Source organism: Nicotiana tabacum, chromosome 14 (assembly GCF_000715075.1).
Source record: "Nicotiana tabacum cultivar K326 chromosome 14, ASM71507v2, whole genome shotgun sequence".
NCBI classification, from domain to species: domain Eukaryota; kingdom Viridiplantae; phylum Streptophyta; class Magnoliopsida; order Solanales; family Solanaceae; genus Nicotiana; species Nicotiana tabacum.
Window position 1 is genome coordinate 15,058,804 of NC_134093.1, and position 24,426 is coordinate 15,083,229.

Below are 24,426 nucleotides of genomic sequence, written 5' to 3' on the forward strand. Positions count from 1 at the left end.
GAGTTAGTCTTGATATTGTTAGACAGATTGTAGTATATGCTCATGACTAGTAACAACCCGATGTCGGGCTTTTCTTTTCCGCACTTCTGTTTTTCTTTAATTGGAACTCTTTAAATGGAGGTTTTATATCAAATAACCTTGAAATTATCTTTAAAATGAAAATATCGATTTATTTTGGAAATGAGTCGGCTTGCCTAGTTCCATGATAGACGCCATCACGACAGGGGTTTGTTTTGGGTCGTGACAGTGAGTTGTCCGTGCGATTCCAAGTATTGATATTATAGCACGTGAGTTGTCCGTGCAGCACGTAATTTGTCCGTACAGATTATAGCGCTTGGGCTGAAAGGATCCCCTCCGGAGTCTGCACAAACCCAGTGAGCGCAGTCGACTATAAATAGGGATCAGGCTGCACGCCGCACACTACTAGAAATTCGCTATTTTTCAACTACCAAAATAGTCGAAAAGTAGTCGAAAAAATACCTATTTCGACTAATTTCCGACTGATTTAGAGTAGTCGGAAAAAGATAGGTCGGAAAAACTTTTTCGACTACTGTAGTCGGAAACGTTTTCCGCCAAAAATTAGAAAAGGGAGCTATTTTCCGACTGAAGTAGTCGGAAAATAAAATAATTTATTATTTATTTTTAAAAATATTTTCGACTACTGTAGTCAGAATATTATATAAATAATAATTATTTATTAGTTATTTTTATTTTATTTTCCGACTACAGTAGTCGAAAAATGCATTATTCTAGGCTCATATTCAGACTACAGTAGTCGAAAAACTGGGTTGATTTTTGGTCGAATACAACTATTTTATTAGCACACCACCTGTCAAATGACCAATGCTATAAACAACCAATTCAACCAACCAATTCCAACTAAACAACCTAATAATCAAACCAACCAATTCCAACTTCAACAAACAAACATTCAAATCCCATAATATCAAACCAAAACATTAGTCAAAGTCCAAAATATTCAATATCAAGTCTAAGTAGCTAATACACATTGACACTAATATAATAAAGTCTAAACATATATACCACATCATCCAAATCTACCATAAAGTCTAAATATAAAATCTAAACATTCAAAAATAGTAATCAACCATAAACCACTACTACGCATCAAATTCAACCTTTTCATCGTCATAAGAGTGGGGCATGTGCTTTTTCATGTATTTATCCATTCTAGCAATGTGAGTTTCGGCTGTTTCACACCGTTTAGACAACAACTCAATTTTCTTTTGCATTGCTTCCATTTCTTCATGATTTTGCGCAATATGAGCATCCGAAAATAATGGCAATGGACAAAAAGAGGAAGGTCGTTGTACTCCAAGTCCGTAAACTCTTCCTTTGGATATACCACCTGCCATATCTGTCCATATTGAAGTCATATCATCGGGTGACGGTTGGATTGGGGTACCATCATCAGAAGTAGGCTATGTCTGACACCATTCATCCAAGATTCTATGATATCCATCCTGAAATAAAAGTAATAAGGATTATATAAATAAATTAATATCAAAGTGAAAATAGTCTTAAAGTTATGATCTTACATATTGTTCCGATACACGTATCTCAACCCATCCTTCTCTTGAACCGTCTTTCTTCTTTTTCGTATGTGTCTCCGCAAAGACCTCAGCATGAGATACTGGTCCCCTTTTAACTTTTCCTACAAAATTAATAAGATATATAATTTTTTTTAAAAGTTCAATTGTGTTTAAACAAAACCAAAAAAAATAAAGGTGAAAATTACCAATCTCCGTCGATGCGCAGCAAAACTCATAGATCCCCCGGTGTGCACGAGCCACCCTTTTGAGAGGCTAGGGCTGCCTTTGCTCGTTTACTCTTCTTCTTAAATGCATCACTATCCCATATTGCTAAAACTTTTATCCACACATCTTCTCTTATCCAACCAGGATTCTGCCTCTTTTCTCGAGCTTCATACAATGAACTTGTAATCGCATTTTTTGCTTTCTTCACAAAGACATCTTTTATTTCATTGTCATATCGTTGCTCCCACACACACTTAGTCTGGAAAATAATGAAATAAAGTAGAGTGAAATTGGATATTTGATAAAAATTTAAAAATAAAGTTTATATGTACCCTAAACTGATTCCACATTGCATCTCTGATATGATATGGAATTTCTCTTCATATACTCCAAGCATCATCGTAAAGTGGTTTAATAGACTCTGTAACCATATGCGCTGTAGTATATGGGGGAAAACCTGCATTAAAATTAACATATATAAAATATATATTCAAAAGAGTAAAAATAAGCATAAGGATTACTTACCCATCATGCTCATCCGGAACGATAATCAACCTACTATATGCATCATATTGTGGAGTCTCTCTATCAATTCGATCCCGAGAAGTTGTTGGTGTAGCACTACCAATGGATGGTGATGTTGGTGTGCCAGAGACTCCAATATTTAACCTAGATACGCTAGGTGTGCTTGATGACGGAGATGCAGCTGGAGTCGATGAAGTAGGTAGTGTTGAGGAGCTACCTTGTTGACTAATATGAAAACCGGGAGAAGAATTTACATTTGGTGTGGGAATAAAATTAAGGTTAGAGCCAGAGTTCATGCCAACTGAAGACACATAAATGTGGAAAGGCCCAGGTGGGGGCATAATCCCAACCTAATATTTCTTGGTTCACTTGCAAAGTCCGGGAACACTCTATCAAAATGCTTCCATGCTTCTCCATCTGACGGGTGACATAGAACACCAATTGGCCTTTTATGTTCATAGTGCCATCTCATATGAGGAGCGGAGCTCATTGATGCATACAATCTCTTTAACTTTGGTATAAGGGGTAAGTAATGCATCGCTTTCACCGGGACCTTTTTCTTATTAGCATTTGTAACTTCCTTATAACGAGGTTGGTTACAAAACTTACAATTTTCTAACGCTGCATCATCCTTATAAAATAACATGCATCCTTTCTCACAACAGTCAATCCTCTCTAATGAAAGTCCTAACTTGGACACCAATTTCTTTGCAGTATAGAAATCTTTGGGTAAGTTAATTTTATTCGGATTTAGTTCATTCATCAGCCCAGTGATAGAATCCATGCCCGCTTGAGAAATAGAACTATCAGATTTGATAGTTAGTAGTCTAACTGCAACAGACAACTTGGAATGCATTGAGCCTTCATATAATGGATAACTAACTTCTTCTATTTATTCATAAAAGTGCTTAGCCTCATCATTTGGTTCGGATTGAACCTCTTGGAACATCTCAAAAGCATCGCTCATCATTTCATTGAATCGAGAATTTTCAAAATTATTCTCTATTCTAGGACTACCCTCACCACCAAAAGAATTATGAATATCATGATTCTCTCCATGAACAGTCCATACATAATAATTTTCTATAAATCCATTCTTGTAAAGATGAAGTTCAACTATATCTGGTCTCAATAACTTGACACACTTGCATTTAACACAAGGGCACCTAATTGTCCCTTCAATTAGAAAATCATTTAGCAATTTTGCCTTAGCAATAAACCCCGCAACTCCTTCTATAAATTCTTTCCTCAATCCCGCACGATTAGGATGAGTCCTATTATACATCCATCTACGATGTTCAAATTCCATCTACATCAAGAAAAAAAACTATTGAGATATTCTTCTAAAGGTTCCTACTTTGAATAAGTGTAATACCTTCAACATTTTAACTATGAATGACTCTATAAACTTAAAATTTCACAACAAAAAGTTAGATTGATTACATTCAAAAGCATATCTACTAGTTTATAGCGGAATCAAAATTCAACAAGAGAAGTCTCACATGTCCAAATGACTAGTTAAATTTGCAACAACAACAATATTCGGAGAAAGTGCACATAGTACTATGCTAAATACTTTAATTATTACATAGTATTATTTCATTATTTCATTCAAACTTAAGTGAGTTGAATAACAAGTAAATATAAATTAATAGTTAACTCCTAGCATCAAAGTGAAACTAAAATTTTAAATTTACACAAAAGAAATCCAACCATTTAGTTATTAGCAAACAAGGTAACTTGAAGAACGAGGCAAGTCCTATGATTTATATAAAGATATATTTTGCATAAACATATGTTTTTAAAAAAAGATATATAGATATACCTATCGTAGCAAGGACGAAACCAAGAAACAAAAGTTGAAATGGAGGATGAAACAGTAGTATAGTCTTTCTTTAATTATCAACCTTTGTACTCTTTCAGTCTTCTGCAAAATCATGATGCCTTATATGAGTGAATGTAGAATAAAAAGTGACACCAAATAAATATGTAGGTAAATAACTAATCAGTTTTTCTTGTCAGAGTCCATCCACATGTTTTCACCAAATCATAAACAAGTACTTTCATATTCACCAAGTCATCCATATTCAAATTTCATAATCCAAATTTATACTTAAGAGGTTATGTAAATTTCATATCAATATTTTCAAATAGAAGTTATTATATCCAGATTCATAAGAACTAACAAAGTTCGACATTTATCAAATAAAAAAAAGGAAAGAAGAAGAAGAAGAATTATAAGCAGCTATTGAACTTCAGTATCACTTGGTAGCCAACAACTCAACATTGAACTCCAAAATGCCAATGGTGCAATGTCAACCATTCAATATCAGTAAGGAAACCAAGAACTGAAATTGGATCTTAATTTCCCATTTAGGGCCTTTTGGAGTTCCTTTATTTGGATGAATACCAATATAAAATAAATTCAGAAAATAAAATATGGGAATAGATGGAGTATTAATCTAATATCACTACATAAAGTAGCATTTAAACACATTTGAAATATCTACTGGTTTACATAACCAAAATAGTAGCTATCATACCATAACATCGATAGCCATGCCTGACATAAGAATTGTACAATTAGGGACCTTTTTCTTGATACTCTGCTACACCCTGAACATATTACAAACTACTATAGTAAAGGTACATGATAACACAAAAATAAAAAAGACATACGCAACACCACACTACTTTCCAGAATGGTTTTGTTGAACCATGGGTGTTTGCATCACTTTGCGGGTCAACTGTGCTTTAATTGGAGGAAACACCAGGTACATCATGCATCTATTATACATGAGGGAGATATTCATTATAGGTACAATGCCAACATCTTCAGGTTTGGGTATCAAATAATATGGGCAACCTGTATCTACACAAGTTTAGCCTTCACATGGACAACTATGCTGGAACGATTTGTGTGTCATTGGTTCAGAAACTTATCTTTGTCAAGAGTGGATTTCAGTTCAACCTACAGAGTGATGTGGGTTAATGATTGTGATTACAACTATAAGTCATGCATCTAGTTTATTCAAGTCTTTACGAGTTTATTATACACAACTTTGATAATAGCCAGCCGCAAAGTACATAAAAGTTTTAGAGAAATACTAAACACACAGCCCATAGCCAGCCGCAAAGTTCACAGAAGACTATTAAATTGACTAAATTACAAGAATTAAGATAAATACCAACACCATACACAAAGACTACTAAGTTATTCTTGTGGAAAAGATAAAAACTAATAAGTACTAATTAATTTCATTAAAGAGGGAAAATTACAACGCGGTCAATGTGTAGTTTGGAGCATTACTTTCTAGAAAACGAAAATAGTAGGTTGTATAATGGTAAAAGAGTATAAATTGACACAGAGAGACACACCTGAGTCGTCGGCGGCGGCGGCGGCGGTCACAACCACTAAAGACACCGCTGGAAGAGAGGAGGGACGTGAGCTATGAGAGAGAAGAGAGAGTGTGGGAAAGGAAAAGATAATTAGAAAAATAAGGGTTTCGGCCCAAAATAACTAAGTTATCCGACTACAGTAGTCGCTAAATAATATCTGATTAAGTTCCGACTATTATAGTCGGAAACAAATTATTATTTAATTAATTTTATTTTAAACTTTTTCGACTACTGTAGTCGAAAATTATTTATATGTTATGTTCCGACGGCAATAGCCGGAAAAATATATGCGCGGAAAATTCTGCGAAACTTGACGATACTAGTAGTCGAAAACGTAGTCGGCAAAATTCTAAACAATTTCTATAAATACAAATATAAATTTTCCGATTACAGTAGTCGGAATATTGTTACTAACAATTTATAGTCGAAAATGGAAGTCAGAAAAAAGCTTTTTTCTAGTAGTGGCAACGGGTATTGTACAGCACTAAGTGATTGAGTGTGCTGAGCATAGTGAGAGAGAATGCGAGACAGTGAGATTGAGTACTCTGAGAGTGTGAGTACATGAGCTCATCATCGAGATGCATTGCATTTGACATGCGTACTTGAGATACATGCATAGAGGTGCATTTCCTTCTGCTACCCAGTTTTGGGGACATTTATGATTTTACCTGTATCTTGACATGTAGGCATAGAGAAGTACTTTCCTCATGCTATCTGAAAATGAAACATCTTACTATTTGTTGAAAGGAGTTTTGGGAAAAAATATAGTTTTCAAACTTACTCGTATTTTGTCTTTTTTGATAAAAGATTTGGATTTTCACTGAGATACTTGAAAAGAAATGCCTATTTTTTTCTGGAACTATGAACGGACTGAGCCTTTTATTTCTGAGATACTCTTTTGTTACGTGTACTATGCTGTTATGAACTTTTGTGAAATATTGGTATTGGACCCGACCTTTCTATTAGCTAGTCACTACTTTCAACCTAAGGTTAGGTTTGTTACTTATTGAGTACTTGGAGTCGGTTGTACTCATACTACACTTCTGCACCTTGCGTGCAGATGTTGTTGTGTTCGATGGGAGCTGAATTGAAGATGTACCTGTGTCCCGGCTGTAGCTGCCTCTTGTTCGTAGTAGCTTTAGATCTGTAAAACTCTGTTTATGTACTATTCAAACAGACTATGTATTTATTTCATTTCCGCTTTGTAAACTCTATTCTTAGAAGCTCATGATTTGTACTACCAGTTCTTGGGGGAAACATATTAGTTTCATATATTTTCTTTTAATTAATTACCTTATTAATTGTTATTGGAATTGGTTAGTGGTTAACTAGCTTACCTAGCGGATTGGGTTAGGTGCCATCACGACTAGTTGGATTTTGGGTCGTGACAAGGTGGTATCAGAGCTCTAGGTTAATAGGTTCTACAAGTCATGAGCAAGTGTCTAGTAGAGTCTTGCGGATCGGTATGATGACGTCCATACTTATCTTCGAGAGGCTATCGTGCATTTAGGATATATACTTCCTATCTTTCTCTCCTTATCGTGCGGAATTGATTCAGTTTGAGACATAACTCTTTGAATTCCTTCCACGCATTCGTATGCGCACATAAGCGCTCGATATTGGTTGTGCATCGCCGGTTTGTAATTCTATGAACGAGGTTCGAGATGTGTATTCTGTGTTTTAGTGATGGGCCAGTCTGGAGGATTTGAGGCCATGGTTAGACCGCAGCTTAAGCTCAGTAGTTTCAGTTGTAACTTGTACATTTGGACTCATATGTCCGGTAATATACCTATGAGTGGAATTTGTGGCTCGATGAGCGGTGAAATAGCTTTGTGATGAGTATGATGTAACTGCGGAATGTGTTAAGACGATGTGAATATGACGAGAAGTGTTTCCTTGGAATGTAAAGAGGGCCATTGGGTGCTTGATTTTCGTTTGATGTGATGTACAGTCTCGAATTGTGAGTGTGTTGAAGGACCTGTCATGCAGTTTAATTGTGGAGAGAATTAGATTTTTATGTCTTGTTAATGAGTTTGGACTCAGAAAGATTAAGTGATTTCATAGTAATTGTAATTGCTAAAGAGTATAACAAGATGCCAATTTGAGGCTAAGCAGGTGGGTTATCCCCTGCGGAGTAATCTACGAAGGTGTGTTCCTTATAATATGAATGGAGAGTTTCTTTTCTGCCAGCGGGGCGTATGTGTTGAGACTTGAATTTGAATCTGGTTGAGAAAGTTGACTTGAGTGACCAGAGAATGATTGTGATTCTAGCGGACGATTGAGGTATTTTTCTGGTCGGCGTTGTATAAGCTTGAGAAGAATTTTCGTTATACTGACTACGGCATTATGACAGTAATAGAGTATGAAAATTGTGAGTTATGAGTGTTTTAATTTATGACTTTGAGCCAAGTGGGGGAGTCTGCTATGGGCAAATCAATTCATGGATATGTATCAAATTTTTATTTTGGTATGAAGTATACTTGGAAATCAGTGATGACTTGCAGAGGTGGAGTTCGAGAATGACTCGAGTAAGGAAATTTTTGGATATGGGTTATATTGTGCTTTATGAGTATATGAAAATCATGGGATTAGTGAGTTGTTATTTGTAAATAATGTAGTGCGCACAGAGTATGAATTTGATCTGTGGTCTTAAGGCAGGATTATCTCTTTGAGTGATGCTGTGCTAATGGGGCACTTGTTTTTCAGCCCATTTGGGCGGTGTAATTTGGAATTGAACAAAGGGGGAGACTCTCGAGAAAGTTCCAATAAGTTCGAGATTTATATATAGCAATTGAGAATTTCTCCAGACTTGTGTATGGATAAAAATCTGAGATTTGCATTTGATGGTGTTGAGACTTGTGGCATTTTTGTATATCATTATGGATTTTATATCTTGGTATTAGGAAGGTGAATGAAATGTCCTTAGACTCAAATAAGGTATTTTCAGAGTGGGTATTTTGGTTGTGGTATTTATAGTGATAATTATAATGTAGTGAGACTTTACAGATATTTTGGTGGTAATATTTTTGGGTTTTGTTGACCATCGTGGCTTGGACGAGATAGAGGAAATTAGTTCTGATAGCTTGATTAAGTGAAAATGGATTTCAAAAGTAATCTTAATGGTTTCTACCATGATTTGAACCGGATATTTTCTACTGGTGAGGGGAAATATATTGTGTATTGTGATTTCCTCCTGGGAGGAAGCAAGAGGAAGGTTTCTAACTAACCAGGTATGTAAATTGTTGGTGACTCGAAGTTAATAATAAGATTTTTGTGCTTGTCACATGATGGCATAATAGATGTGGTGTGGTGTGCAGGATTAGGATTTACATGTAAGAAATAACCCTCTTTTGATATTCTCACCTCACTACAATATTGTTTACTCTCTATTTTTCTCACAGACTATTTTCTTATACCCTGTCTGTGAAACCTCACTCTTCTTTCTAACTCTCAGATATATTTTTTCTCTGAGATTTGGTGTGTAAAATGAGAAGCTAAAGGCTTCTATTTATAGGAAGAAGTGTTATAACCAAAATTAATTTTGGTCAAAAAACGTATTTCGGTGCCAACTACTAATTTTGGCATCTTGCAAATTTTTCTTCTTCATTATGGGGATGGACCCCACAATTTTTTTCTTCTTTCTTCATTATGGGGATCCACCCCACAATCTCCTTTTTTCTTTGTTTTATTATGGGACTGGACCCCATAATTTAATGGATTCAAGATATATTATTTGTATATATTTAATAAAATTTTCAATGAATATACCGGCCGAGCCGAAGTTATGGGTTCAAATGAACCGATAGCTTCCATTCTAGATACGCCCTGCGTTGAGCTAGTTTTTTAATAAATGTCCATGCCATTCCAGTAGTAAATTGGTGGCTAGATCTTTGTCTATTGTTGAAATTGATGGCTTTATATCTATAAATATCACTAGACAACAACGTTTTTGTTATAAATATAACTCAAAATAACAATATCGAACAAGAAAAAACAAGCTAAGAGATATAGAGAGAAAGAAATGAAGAGAGATTCTTATTTCTTCTTCAATTGTGTATTTTTCCTATCTATTACAAGGCCTTTATATAGGCATGAAAAGTGAATAAAAATATGTCATTGAATATGTCATTAAGCATAGAAATATGTCATTGAATATATCACTAAGCATTTGAGAAGATCATGGAGGAAGAGTAGACATCCAACATAATTTGATTTCTCTTATAACACTCCCCCTTGGATGTCCATAGATAATGTGCCTAGCTAAAACCTTATTAGGAAAAAATCCTATTGAAAAAAAAATCATAGTGAAGGAAAAAGAGTACACATGTTTAGAAATACGCCTTTTGGTTGCCTCGTTAAAAACCTTGCAAGGAAAATCCAGTGGAACAAAACTTTGTAAGGGAAAAAGAGTACAACGCGTATTAATTCCCCCTAATGAGAGCATCAATTCACATCCTTGAGCTTTCGCATCCCAATCTTGTACACTAGTTTCTTGAAGGTTGACGTCGGTAGAGATTTGGTGAACAAATCAGCCATATTATCACTTAAACGGATCTGTTGCACATTGATATCACCATTCTTTTGAAGATCATGTGTGAAAAATAACTTTGGTGAAATGTGCTTTGTCCTATCCCCTTTTATGAATCCTCCTTTCAATTGGGCTATGCATGCTGCATTGTCTTCATACAAAATTATGGGTAATTTATCACACTTCAAACCACACTTGTATTACACACTTGTCCTCAACCATACACATTCTCGACTTGCTTCATGAATAGCAATTATTTTAGCATGATTAGATGAAGTATACACTATTGATTGCTTAGTCGATCACCAAGATATGACAGTGCCTCCATATGTAAACACATAGCCTGTTTGAGATCGAGCCTTGTGTGGGTCAGATAAATACCCAGCATCGGCATAACCAACAAGATCGGAACTGCAATCATTTCCATAAAATAACCCCATATCGATAGTCCCTTTTAGATACCGCAATATGTGTTTGATTCCATTCCAATGTCTCATTGTAGGAGCAGAGTTATATCTTGCTAAGACATTAATTGAAAAAGTTATGTCAGGCCTTGTAGTGTTAGCAAGATACATAAGTGCACCAATTGCACTAAGATATGGTACTTCAGGACTAAGAAGTTCTTCATTCTTTTCTTGAGGTCGGAACAGGTCCTTATTCACATCAAGTGATCAAACAATCATCGGAGTACTTAATGGATGTGCTCCATCCATGTAAAACCGTTTCAATACCTTTTCTATGTAGGCAGATTGATGAATAAAAGTCTCGTTTGCCAAATGTTTAATTTGCAAACCAAGACATAATTTTATTTTTCCGAGATCTTTCATCTCAAATTCCTTCTTTAAATAATCAATTGCCTTTTGGAGTTCTGTGGGGGTTCCAATAAGGTTTATGTCATCAACATATACAGCAAGTACAACAAACTCTGATGTTGTTTTCTTTATAAAAACACATGGACAAATAGTATCACTTATATAACCTTCCTTTAATAAATACTCATTAAGGCGGTTATACCACATTCTACCTGATTGCTTTAGACCATACAAAGATCTTTGCAGTTTGATTGAAAATATTTCTCGGGACTTCGAATTATGTGCATCAGGCATTTTAAATCCCTGGGGAATTTTCATATATATCTCATTATCAAGTGAGCCGTAAAGGTAGGTTGTAATCACATCCATTAAATACATGTCAAGCTTTTCATGGACAGCAAAACTAATGAGATAACGGAACGTTATAGCATCCATAACAGGAGAATATGTCTTTTCATAATCGATACCAGGCCTTTGTTAAAATCTTTGTGCAACAAGGCGTGCCTTATATCTTTGTACCTCATTTTTCTCATTCCTTTTATGTACAAAAACCCATTTATAGCCAACAGGCTTAACACCATTTGGTGTTTGGACTACAGACCCAAAAACTTCACGTTTCGCAAGTGAAGTTAATTCTGCCTGGATAACATCTTCCCATTTTGGCCAATCATTTCTCTGTCTACATTCATCAACAGATTTTGGTTCAAGATCCTCATCTTGTTGTATTATTTCAATAGCGACATTATAAGCAAAAACGTTATCGATAACAATATTATTTCGGTTTCATCTTTTTTCCGTTAAGACATAACTTATTGAAATCTCTTCATTCTTATCATTTTCAGGTACCTGAACCTCCCTTGAGGTTTTATCATTTGTTATGTCTTTGTGCTCTTCTTGAGTCACTACCTCCATATTATGATCACTTTGATCATTTGCTCCTTTTCTTTTTCGAGGATTTTTATCCTTAGAACCGATAGGTCTACCACGTTTCAAGCGTGGTTTAAAATTATTTGCTTTAATTAATTGTCCTACCGGGATATCCACTCGAATTGGAGCATTAGCAGCTGGAATATGTGACTTAGTCACCCTTGGTAGGTCAGTGAATGCATCTGGCAGTTGATTTACAATATTTTGCAAATGAATTATCTTTTGAACCTCTTGTTCAAATTGATTTGTTCGAGGATCTAAATGAGATATTGATAATACATTCCAATCTATCTCCTTTATCAGCTGCTTATTTTCTCCCCCTAATATTGGGTATACTGATTCATCAAAATGACAATCAGAAATCTTGCTGTAAATAAATCTCCAGTCATAGGCTCCAGATATTTTATAATAGAAGGAGATTCATACCCAATATATACTCCCAACCTTCTTTGGGGACCCATCTTTGTACGTTGTGGTAGAGCAATTGGAACATATATCGCACAACCAAAGATCCTAAGATGAGAAATATTTGGCTCCTGACCAAAAGCCAATTGCAATGGGGAGACTTTCTGATAACTTGTGGGCCTTATCCGCACAAGTGCTACTGCATGTAAAATAGCATGACCCCATATTGAAATGGGAAGTTTTGTTCTCATAAGCATTGGTCTAGCAATTAATTGGAGGCGTTTGATCAATGATTCCGCTAGACCATTTTGTGTATGAACATGAGCAACCGGATGCTCAATTGTTATCCCAGTTGATATACAATAATCATTAAAGGCTTGGGATGTAAACTCACCAGCATTATCAAGACGAATTGTCTTAATTGCATAATCTGGAAATTGTGCTCTTAGCTTTATTATTTGAGCCAACAATCTCGCAAGTGCCATATTGCGAGTTGATAGTAAGCACACATGTGACCATCTTGTAGATGCATCTACCAAAACCATATAATATCTGAATGGTCCACATGGAGGGTGAATGGGCCCACATATATCACCCTGTATACGTTCCAGAAATGTAGGGGATTCCATCCTAACTTTAATAGCTGATGGTCTAATAATTAATTTGCCTTGAGAACATGCAAGAGAATTATTTAAATTGAAGAATCTTATGGTTCTTCATTGAATGTCCATGTGAATTCTCAATTATTTTACGCATCATAGTAGAACCAGGATGACCCAACCGGTCATGCCAAATAATAAAATTATCTTGATTAGTAAACTTTTCATTTACTATGGCATGCGTTTCAATCTTGCTAATACTTGTGTAGTATAAGCCGGAGGAAAGAGCAGGTAACATTTCAAGCACATATTTCTTACCAGACATTATTGTAGTAATATAAAGATATTCAATCTTTTCCTCATTTGTAGTCTCAATATGATAGCCATTTTGGCGAATATCTTTGAAACTTAATAAGTTTCTTTGAGATTTACTACAATATAGTACTTCATCAATAGCCAAATTTGTTCCTCCTGGTAGTAATAAATTGGCTCTTCCAGAACCTTCAATTAATTTTGTACTACCGGATATTGTATTAACATTGGCTTCTTTCATTACCAAATAAGAGAAATATCTCTTATCTCTTAAAATAGTGTGTGTTGTAGCACTATCCAGAAGACATATATCATCTTTATTAATCTTGAGTCCAACTGAAGACCGAAAAATTTTCATATTCTTCATAAAAAAATCAAAAAGTACATTATAAGAAATACGAAAGACAAACAAAATATATATTAAGAAATACATTAGGAATGTAGAAACTAGCAACACATGATACATTAGGAAAATACACTTAAGAAAAATAAACTAGTTGCAAACATAACAAAATGACAACTTTTATTATAGCTTCATTCCCAGTAAGATGATTAGTTCTTCAGTCAATATCCTCAAAGAAGTCTCCAGCTTCTAAATGAGTAATATTTGCTAGGCCTCCAAAATCATCATCTTTATATGCAAGATGTGCCTCAGAATCATATTTGTTTGAGGGACCTGCTTCATCATCATTATTTTGAAAGGTCAAGTGTGCCTCCACATTATTTTCTTTCTTTCTAAGGGAGGCTTGATAAAGTTTGACAAAATAATCTGGCGTACGACAAATGCGTGCCCAATGACCTTTCATACCACATCGGTGACACATACTAATTTTACCTTTTGAAGGATTAATTTGAGAACCCTTATTGTTCTCCTGTTTACTTCCACCATAATGACGATAATTATTTCGTCCCCTGCCACGTCCACGTCTACGACTATGTCCACGACCACGGTAATTATTTTATTTTCTTTCAGACTTATCATATGCTGCTACAACATTCACTTCCGGGAATGGTGCTGACCCAGTTGGACGGGCTTCATAATTTTTCATTAATAGAGTATTATTCTGCTCTGCCACAAGTAGGCATGTGATTAACTCAAAATATTTCTTAAAACCTTTTTCACGATATTGTTGTTGTAGCACCACATTTGAAACGTGAAAAGTAGAAAATATTTTTTCTAATAAGTCCTCATCTGTGATAGTGTCTCCACATAATTTTAATAGAGAACTTACTTTAAAGATAGCCGAATTATACTCACTTACGGTTTTAAAGTCTTGCAACCTTAAATGTATCCATTCATACCGAGCTTTCGGTAATACCGTAAGTTTTAGGTGGTCATATCGATCCTTCAAATTAATCCATAACTCAAGTGGATCTTTTACAGTTAAATATTCAGTTTTTAACCCTACATGTAGATGATGACGAAGAAAAATCATGGCCTTCGCTTTATCCTGATTTGATGCTTCATTTTCTTGTATAATAGTATTTCCAAGACCATTAGCGTCAAGGTTTGACAAGTTTGACATATTGAAACTAATCACAAAAGTAAATGGGTTAGAACAAATAAAAATTATTTTCAATAAAAATATACTTGTAAAAATAAATCAGACAACTAATTAAGAAGTTGATCACTTCAAACATATAGTATAAAAAGTAACATATAATATATATGTCAAATAAACAAGAATTATGGAGTATATGAATAAACACAAAGAGATATATTTAGTATGGTAAAAGAAAAGCAATTTATTATAAACGTAGATTTGAGGAATAACCATATATGGTGATAAGAGTGAATGTATTCAAATATTACTTTCCACCAATTGTAAAGTAATTTAAACTAGTATGTACAATAATTACTTTGTCACCGTGGTTATCACTATTTTATTTTTGTAGAATGTCTTGAAGATAAGTTTTGCTCTACGCAAGTCCACACATATTTATTAAATTATTTTTTGTTAGTTTAATGCACTTAAGATCTATATCTTATATTTTCTTTAACAATAAGCAAGGTAAGAGAACTTCAGTAACATGATCAACTAAAATAAATGCTTAACAGTATATGAATTTGTTAATAAATAGCATATTGGTGCATATATATTACCATAAACTAAAAGAATAAATAGATGTGATTGTAAAAATGAAGGTGACAATCGTGCTGATAACGTGTTATAAATATAACTCAAAATAACAATATCGAACAAGGAAAAATAAGCTAAGAGATATAGAGAGAAAGAAAGAAAGAGAGATTCTTATTTCTTCTTCAATTGTGTGTTTTTTCTATCTATTACAAGGCCTTTATATAGGCATGAAAAGTGAATAAAAATATGTCATTGAATATATCATTAAACATAAAAATATGTCATTGAATATGTCATTAAGCATTTGAGAAGATCATGGAGGAAGAGTAGACATCCAACATAATTTGATTTCTCTTATAACAGTTTTCAGTTTAATTGAAATTTGTTTGTATTGTTTGTTTGTCGTATTTTTTAATAAAAGCAATAATGTCAAGTACCTAAGTTAAATTGTTGTACTTACTATTAGGCTAATAGCATTTTCCATATCGCAGGTACTTTAAACTCTTTTACGGAAATGAGAATTTTTTCTTTCTTTTCTCAGATTAAATAATACACTTTAAAGTTTGTTATTCTTATCGGTTTGTCGTAGGTGTATTTTTGGCAATTTTTTGTTTTTTTAATTATGGGATAAACGAGAATTTTAAAAGTTCACTTGGTTGACTACCTAAACTTTATTAATGAGAGTTCGACTCTTCTTCTCACTCTCCACGTTTCCCCTTCCCCTTTCTCCTAATGAAAAACTTAAACCAAAAGCAAAGAGAAGTTCACTATTTCAAATTCATTGTACTAATTTGGACGGCTAGAGGAGAAAGAGAAAGAACAATAAAAGGAAAATCTTACCTATGTATTCTCATTAAATGAAAAAATGCATGATATATGCATTTCTTTTTATAAATTTTTTATCTCTTAATCATGTTGTACCAATAATAACTACGTCCCAAGTTAATTGAGATCCGTTATATGAATCCTCATTTATTATTGGACAGGGACTGATTATATGGATCACTTTAAATTTCTCTTTTGCTTGGATGACCTGGGTTCGAGACCCTTCTTCAACTTTTTCACCTCCTTTCTATTTTACTTCTTTGAATTCAACATATTTTATACTTACTAGCAATCTGGCTTTATTTTTTACTTTATCTTTTTTTGAATTCAATTATAGTTTAGTATTAATACATAATAGTCAACTTAATTAATTTTTTTAAAGCCCTTCCTTAAAATTAAAAGCCTCAAGTTGCAACTTATCGCTACACAATAGCAAAATACAAATCTTTCTGCCACAACCTTCTTCAATAATTACTTTGACAAAGTAGTATATGTTTGTCAACTCTGACTTAATAATGGCAACTAGAGTTACAGATTCTTCTTCAGTTCTTTGACTATTAACACACCCTTAATCTTGATTTCTTTAGTGAGTTTTTGATAACTTTTGAAGTTTGAATACCCTTTTGATTACTGACCCTTATTTAGTTAAGAAAAAATTAGAAACTTTAAGGTTTAAAACATGCTTAAACCAAACATCTTCCCTTCTGGTAGCACTCATTTTGAGAAGAAATATCTCTCTCTATTCGATGCTTTCTCTTTTTTTAGATCTTCATTTTGTTTATACTTGGATGATAAGTCAACATAATCAATAAATTTCAAAGAGTTGTACACCAAATTTTATCGCTAGTAATTAGTATATAGTGGTGCCTCAATCGTGCTCAAATCCCGGGTCGCCTCTGATTGTGTTATTCAATTTATATTATTATATTATGTAAATATAGATAAAAAGTATTAGAAGTTCTGTATATTTAAAAATATATATTACATTAAACAACAATTTGAGAGAATTCAGAATATTATAAAATATTCTATAGACAAACTCGAGTATGTATTTTCCCCGACAACGAAAGGACTATAACAACAACAACAACAACCCAGTATAATTTCACTAGTGGGGTTTGGGGAGGGTAGTGTGTACACAGACCTTACCCTTACCATGGGGTAGAGAGGCTGTTTCCGATAGACCCCCGGCTCCCTCCCTCCAAGAACTCCCCACATTGCTCTTGGGGTGACTCGAACTCACGGCCTCTTGGTTGGAAGTGGAGGGTGAGGAAAGAAAAAGAAATTCAATGAAACAATTGATGAGAAGGAAAAGTCAGAGCATTCGTAAACCAACCAAGTAGTAGTAGTCATTGGTGGTTCCAAAAATGATTTTCTTAGGAAGTGAAAAAAAAGATTTATGTAAACAAAGTCTTATTCTTTAATATCTCCACTTTCAATTTATGTGAATTTAGTTGATTTATGTGAATTTAGTTGACTAACATGAAGTTTAACCACCACAACAGCGCCGCTAAGGAAATACAGCTTTTGATAACAGTCAAAATTAGGGCAAAATGCGGCCAATATTCCCCGTCGGGATAGTTCCCGGACCGCCTCCCGCTCCTCCGGACTCAATCAACAGACAAAATAGTGCCTTTCCTCCATTAATCCCTTCATCTCCTGCTATATTCCATCCTAATCAAGCTGTTACCCAAAATCTTTCAACTCAAATTGAAGTTCCTTCGGTTATCAGAAATACACTGGTAGGAGATAAATTCTATCATTATGCTGCATCACTTGGAGTTTCCAGTACCAATGGCAACACAACAAAGAAAAAAATCCAACTCAAACATCGACAATACAAGATTGTCAAAGGAAAACCAGTGGTGAGTTTCATAAAGGAAGAACACGATTTGTTGGCTGAAACTTATCGTCTTTCTATTGTGGGCATTTTCCCAAGAACTAGACCATCTATTGAAAAGATACGGACGAAGTTTCTGAGAACGATTCCTCTCAAAGGTGTTGTCAAAATAGGAGCTTACAATCTCAAGAATATGTTCATCGATTTTGACTTGGAGGAAGATCACAAAAGTGTTTATGGAAGGTCTCCTCTCATAATTGGTGGTATGAAAATGAAATTGCAAAATAGATTGCAGATTTTAAACCTGGAGTTGAAACTACTATGGCTCCAGTATGGATTAATCTTCCTTATCTGAGATGGCATTTCTTTGAATGGGCTACTCTTTACCGAATTGTCGAGCCCATTGGAATCCCTATCATTTGTGATAAAGCCACTTTATAAAAAACAAGGCCTAAAACGGCTAAAATTAAGATTGAAATTGACATTACCAAATCTCTTTTAAAAGAGGTTCTGATTGACATTCTCAACGAGGCAGGCCAAAAGGAAACTGTTGTTCAAAGGATAGAATATGAAACTATTCAGGAATATTGTTACCATTGCAAAATGCAGGGTCATAGTGATCTAAAATGTGGTGTTCAACACCCTGAACTTAGGCAATCTGCTACAATCTTCGAAAACAAAGGTTATAAAGCACCCATTCTGGAGAACAAGATCATGGAAGTTACTGGAGGAAATGTAAGTAATAAAATGGAAGTGGATAAAAGTGCTAACACAAGTGAAATCAACAAAGAGAAAACAACATCTAGTATGGAAATGGAGAATAGAGTTGAGGAGGAAGGGTGGACCACTGTGACAAATAGCAAAGGGAAAAAGAAAGAGAGGAACAATACTAATAAGACTCAATCCACACAGGCGACTGAAGATACTTCAAAGAAGATACAAAAGGGTATTAATGAAAGGAGTGTGTCCTCTTCAGAAGGTATTATCAATGAACCAAAGGAGTTGACTAAAGTGAAGGATCATAATGCGAGTACTTCCTTAGCGGAATAAACACCAAATCTTCCTAAGATAGTACTTCTTAAGTCTCAATCTGAAAGCAACACTACTAGGAAGATCAAACGACCAAAAAAGATTTCTTTTTTTGGGAAAATTGGTCCACCATATGAGAGGAAAAAATATCAGCAGGGATTTAAAAATTGAGGGAATAATGACAAATCCAATGATGAAGAAATTTGGAAATTAGAACCAGAGAAAATTCAAGAATCAATGAACAAAACCTCTTAGGCTCATAACTTGCAGGGGATAATTGGGGTTGTCAGATCACCAGAGGATCCGGATGGGAAACTTATTTTGTTAGATTTTAGTGAAAAAGATAAGGATGTGACTATGGATAACATAACAATAGAAACTAATTCACAAGAGGAGGACAATGGAGTTGATGATTACTCCCACTTTGAAACAGATTCAGAGGAGGAGGTTGAAGAAACTCAATTCCAAAAAGAACAAGCCTCATTATCAGAAGGAGAGGCTAGCAAAACTGGCAAAAATACTATGGACGACATGGACTTTGAGACAGAGAAGGTTTTAACTCAGGATCAAAAGTTGATTTCTGATGTGAACAATCTCTCTCCGAGGGGATTAGATGGTAATCAAAATACTTGGTCTAATTCCCAAAAGACTAAATTTACAAAGAATTCAAACAAAGTTCTTTCTCCAATTATTTCCGATGATTAATACACTATCTTGGAATATTAGGAGTATAAGGACTCAAAGTGCTTTTGAGCGACTCAAAACTCTCAAGCTTTAATATAATATATCACTCATTTGTTTGCAAGAACCTAAGGTGAAAGGGATAAAAATGAATCAATACATGAATCAGCTTGATATGAACTATTGTTACTCTAATGTCAATAATAAAATTTGGATTTTTTGGTCCAAAGATTTAGATGTTAACATAGTTAATGATACTGATCAAATTGTCTCTTATAAGATCCACCATATTATCTCTAATATAGAATTTTACTTTTCCACAGTGTATGCTATTATAAGGATTTCCTCCAATTATTTGAGAAAAGAATTATGGGCTAACTTGGTTAACTTTTCTGTTTCACTTAAGGGACCATGGGCTATTATAGGTGATTTTAATGTCATCTCCAATCCTGAGAAAATAATTGGAGGAAATCCTTATAAAATTGACAAAAGTTTTGATTTTTTGGAATGTTTGACAGAATGTGGTTTGCAGGATGCAGGTTTTCTAGGGAATATTGTTACATGGTGCAACAACAGAGGAGCTCCTGATACTGTTTGGAAGAGATTAGATAGGATAGTATACAACTCTGAGTGATTTAGCCTGTTTGGTAGAACTACTGTTACACATTTGGCAAGTGCTTGCTCTGATCATGTCCCACCCTTAGCTCAATTCTGCCATACAGAGGAGACATATGTTAAATACTTCAAATTTCTCAATTTCTGGACTGAGCATGTGGATTTTCTTGATGTGGTTAAAAGTAGATGGGAAGAAGAATGCCAAGGCAATCCTTTATGGATCCTGCATCAAAAGTTGAAGAAGACGGCCTCGAGACTTAGTTCTTGGTCTAGGGAGGCTTATGGAGATATCCATGAAGAATATAAAAGATTGGAATTAGAAATATCCAATCTTGAACTTCTTACCATAAATGATAACAGTGATGTTAATAGAACCAACTTGAACAAAATCAAGGCAGAGTACATCAGATATCTCAAGATCCAGGATTCTATTTTAAGACAAAAAGCTAGAGTTAAATGGCTAACTGATGGTGATTCTAACACTGCCTACTTCCACAATGTCATAAAAGATAAGAGAAGGACATTACGCATTAACAAGATCCAGAATGAATTTTTTCAATGGGTAGAAGGGACTAAGGAGGTCTCAGAAGCTGCAGTGAGATATTTTCGAGGACTTTTCTCCCAAAAACATGAGCAGAATGATTTCTCTAATTTGGATATTATAGAACATGCTATTTCAGAGGATGTTAACCACAAGTTGATTGCGTTGCCTACTGAGGATGAATTGAAATCCTATATCCTTTCAATGGATCCAGATAGTTCACCTGGGCCCGATGGCTTTACTTCAAAAAAATTTCAAACCTGTTGGTCCATTGTAGCTTCTGATATTGTTCAATCATTTATTTTTATTTTTTGTGGAGCAGAACTTCCTAGGTGGTTTACACATACATGCATAGTCATGCTTCCCAAAGTCCCCTCTCCCCAACATTTTAATGACGTAAGACCTATTAGCATGTGCAATGTTATTAGTAAACTCTTTGCTAAGTTACTTAATTCTAGATTGAGCATTATTTTACCTGATTTGATTAGCTGGAATCAAAGTGGCTTTGTAAAAGGTAGAGCCATTACAGAAAATATTTTACTTGCACAAGAAATCATTCAAGATATTGGAAAACCAAATGAGAAAGGAAATATTGTTTTGAAACTGGATATGACCAAGGCATATGATAGGGTGTCACGATCATATCTATGTGTTCTTATGCAGCAACTTGGCTTTTGTGAGACTTGGATTGATATTATTTTTAGACATATCTCTAGTAACTGTTACTCTTTACTTGTTAATGGCACTAGACAAGCTTTTTTCAAATCTGAAAGAGGTCTAAGACAAGGAGATCCTATCTCTCCTTCTCTCTTTGTCATATGTGCTGAATATCTTTCTAGAAAATTAAATCATATTACTTCTCTTGATGATTATAAAGGTTTTCATATGAATAAGAATGGACCCTTAATTAATCATCTTGCCTATGCAGATGATATCATTCTTTTTTCTAGTGGATGCAGGAAATCGTTGATACTTTTGATGGAGGCTCTTACTGGATATGAGAAAATCTCAGGACAATTGGTCAATAAGCAAAAGTCATGTGTTATCCTTGCTTCCAACACACCACCAGATGAGATCTCAAGGGTGGAAGGGATCACTCAGATGGAGCATAAAGTTTTACGTACGAAATACTTGGGATGTCCGATATATGTTGGGAGGAAAAGGATTTCCATATTCTCTGAAATGATAACCAAAGTTATCAACAAAATCTCAGGGTGGAATTCAAAATTTCTCTCCACTGGTGGTAGGGCAGTATTAATCAGACATGTACTGATGGCATTACCAACTCATCTTCTAGCCGCAATCCATCCCCCAAAAGGTGTTCTTAACCAGATAGAAAGAGTATTGATCAGATTTTTTTGGGGAGGTTCAGCAGAAAAGAAAAGATATCACTGGACTTCGTGGGATAATCTTTGTTTTCCGTATGAAGAGGGAGGTACTAATTTCAGAAAACTTCAGGACATTTGTAATGAGTTCACAACAAAATAATGGTGGAGCTTTAGACCAGGCCAGTCCTTGTGGAAGAGTTTTCTTATGGCAAAATATTGTCAGAGAATCTATCCTTTAGTCAAGCGATGGTATTCTGACCAATCTCAGTCGTGGAATGCTATGTGCAAGATCAAAAAGATTATTGACAAACAAATTCTATGGAAGATTGGAAGAGGCGATGTATCCTTTTGGTTTGATAACTGGTCAGAGTTGGGTTCCTTATATAAATTCTTACCTCTGAACCATAAACCTAAGAATGTGAAGCTTTCTTATATGTTTTTGAACAACCATATTAATTGGGAAGGTCTGGATCTTCTGCTTCCTCCACATGTTGTGGATAAAATTAATAACTTACAGATTAGGTTGAATCCTGCAACTCCTGATGATCCAAAATGGATAGCTGACAATAATGGAACCTTTTTTGTGGCCTCGGCCTGGCAGTTATTTAGGAAAAATTAAAACAGAAATCTTGGGTGAATATTATGAATTGGTAAAAATGTGTTCCTTTTAAGATGAATTTTATTGTTTGGAGGGCCTTGAGGGACAAGATTCCTACTGATACAAGAGTGACCAGGTTGGGATACTCTATATCTCCCAGATGTTGCTGTTGTGGTTCTCCGGGTGTAGAAACTGTGGATCATTTATTTTGCAATGGCTTATTTGCGAAAGAGTTATGGAAAATTTTATGTGGACCTATGGGCATTGCATTCTCAGACATTCCATATAGATAATTGTAACGACTCAGCCGGTTGTTTTGAGTATTTCAGCTTCGTTCCCCTATTTACTGCTCAATTTGTGCTTTTGGGAACTTTGGAGTACAAGGTGCAAGGCAAAATATGACAATGTTAGAATAAATGTGAGGAGATCCCTTTCTTTAATACTTTTCTCTGTAACTCAACTAGTTAATACTAAACTCCAGCAGTTTCCATTGACTCCTAACTGGGATGACTTTATCAAGCTTATGAGAAGTACAATTCTCTTTGAAAAATCCATTATTGTTAAATGGATCAGGCCTACTCCTCAATTTGTCAAACTAAATTTCGATGGTAGCTGTAAAGATGGTAATTGTGGTGGTGGAGGTGTGATTAGAGACAAAGATAGCTATCTTGTTTTTGCATACTCCCTACCTCTCGGCACTGGTACTATTAACTGGGCAGAGGCCTCTGCTTTGCATTATGGCATTAATTGGTGCTTGTCAAATGGGTTGCAATATATTAGTGCTGAAAGTGATTCAAAGTTGCTTGTAGAATGCGTAAATGGTCGCTATGCAACTCCCTGGAGGATCTCAAAAGAAGTAGAGGAGCTTAAAGAAGTCATGGTTCATTCAAAACTCACCGTTAAACACTGCTACAGAGAGAGTAATCAAGTCGCCGATAAACTTGCCAGTCTCAGTCATATTCTCACTCACGCTCAAGTATTTCATGATTTTGCTGATCTACCACCTCAAGTGAGAGGTTTGATGAATATGAATAGGTGGAATATGACTGTTCTTCGAAGGTTCAAATTGAAAAAATCAAACATAGCCTTTGAACAACCATGATCATCATTTTTTGTACATGTGTAGGGGTACTAACTGTTGTATAGGTTGGGATCCTCATTTTCTTTCAAATGCATTTACTTCATCTCAAAATGTTATAAGATAGTTGATTCTATCTTACAAGATGAACTAGGGAGGAGATATCATATTTTGACTCCCTCAGCTCAATGTACCTTTATTTTATTTTTTGGAAATGAATAAAATGCTTAGTTTCTATATAAAAAAATAAAAAAATATGAAGTTTAAGAAAGAAAATAAATATTTTTGAAATATGTGATTCTAAATAAATCGTAACATTTGTGTGAATATAATTCTTTTGAAACTTGTGATATTAAACATGACATAATATTTGTGTGGCCTTTAGCCTCTCATTAATAGTAAATGAAAATTTTTAGTTCAATTGTTTTTAAATTTAAAAATAATTTATTCTTTTTAAAATATACTAAAAAGAAAATATAAGTTCCATAAAACCGGAACATTGTATCTTGTTTTTCCTTTAATTGG

At 34.6% G+C, this 24,426-nt stretch overlaps 1 long non-coding RNA gene across 5 annotated transcripts; it reads right to left on the minus strand.

The window, feature by feature from the left end:
- Positions 1–915: 915 nt before the first annotated feature.
- On the minus strand, positions 916–5,834 carry LOC107798868 (uncharacterized). 5 transcript variants are annotated; one of them, XR_001651011.2, is made up of 8 exons: positions 5,682–5,834; positions 4,847–5,274; positions 4,129–4,230; positions 2,334–3,612; positions 2,111–2,235; positions 1,760–2,037; positions 1,560–1,675; positions 916–1,484 (listed from the first exon to the last, which is right to left on the minus strand). It is a non-coding gene; the product is annotated as an uncharacterized LOC107798868 (long non-coding RNA). The 5 variants fall into 5 exon arrangements; XR_001651010.2 differs by having other exon boundaries at positions 2,111–2,214; positions 2,304–3,612; XR_001651008.2 differs by having other exon boundaries at positions 2,304–3,612.
- Between the last annotated feature and the right edge of the window lie 18,592 nt (positions 5,835–24,426).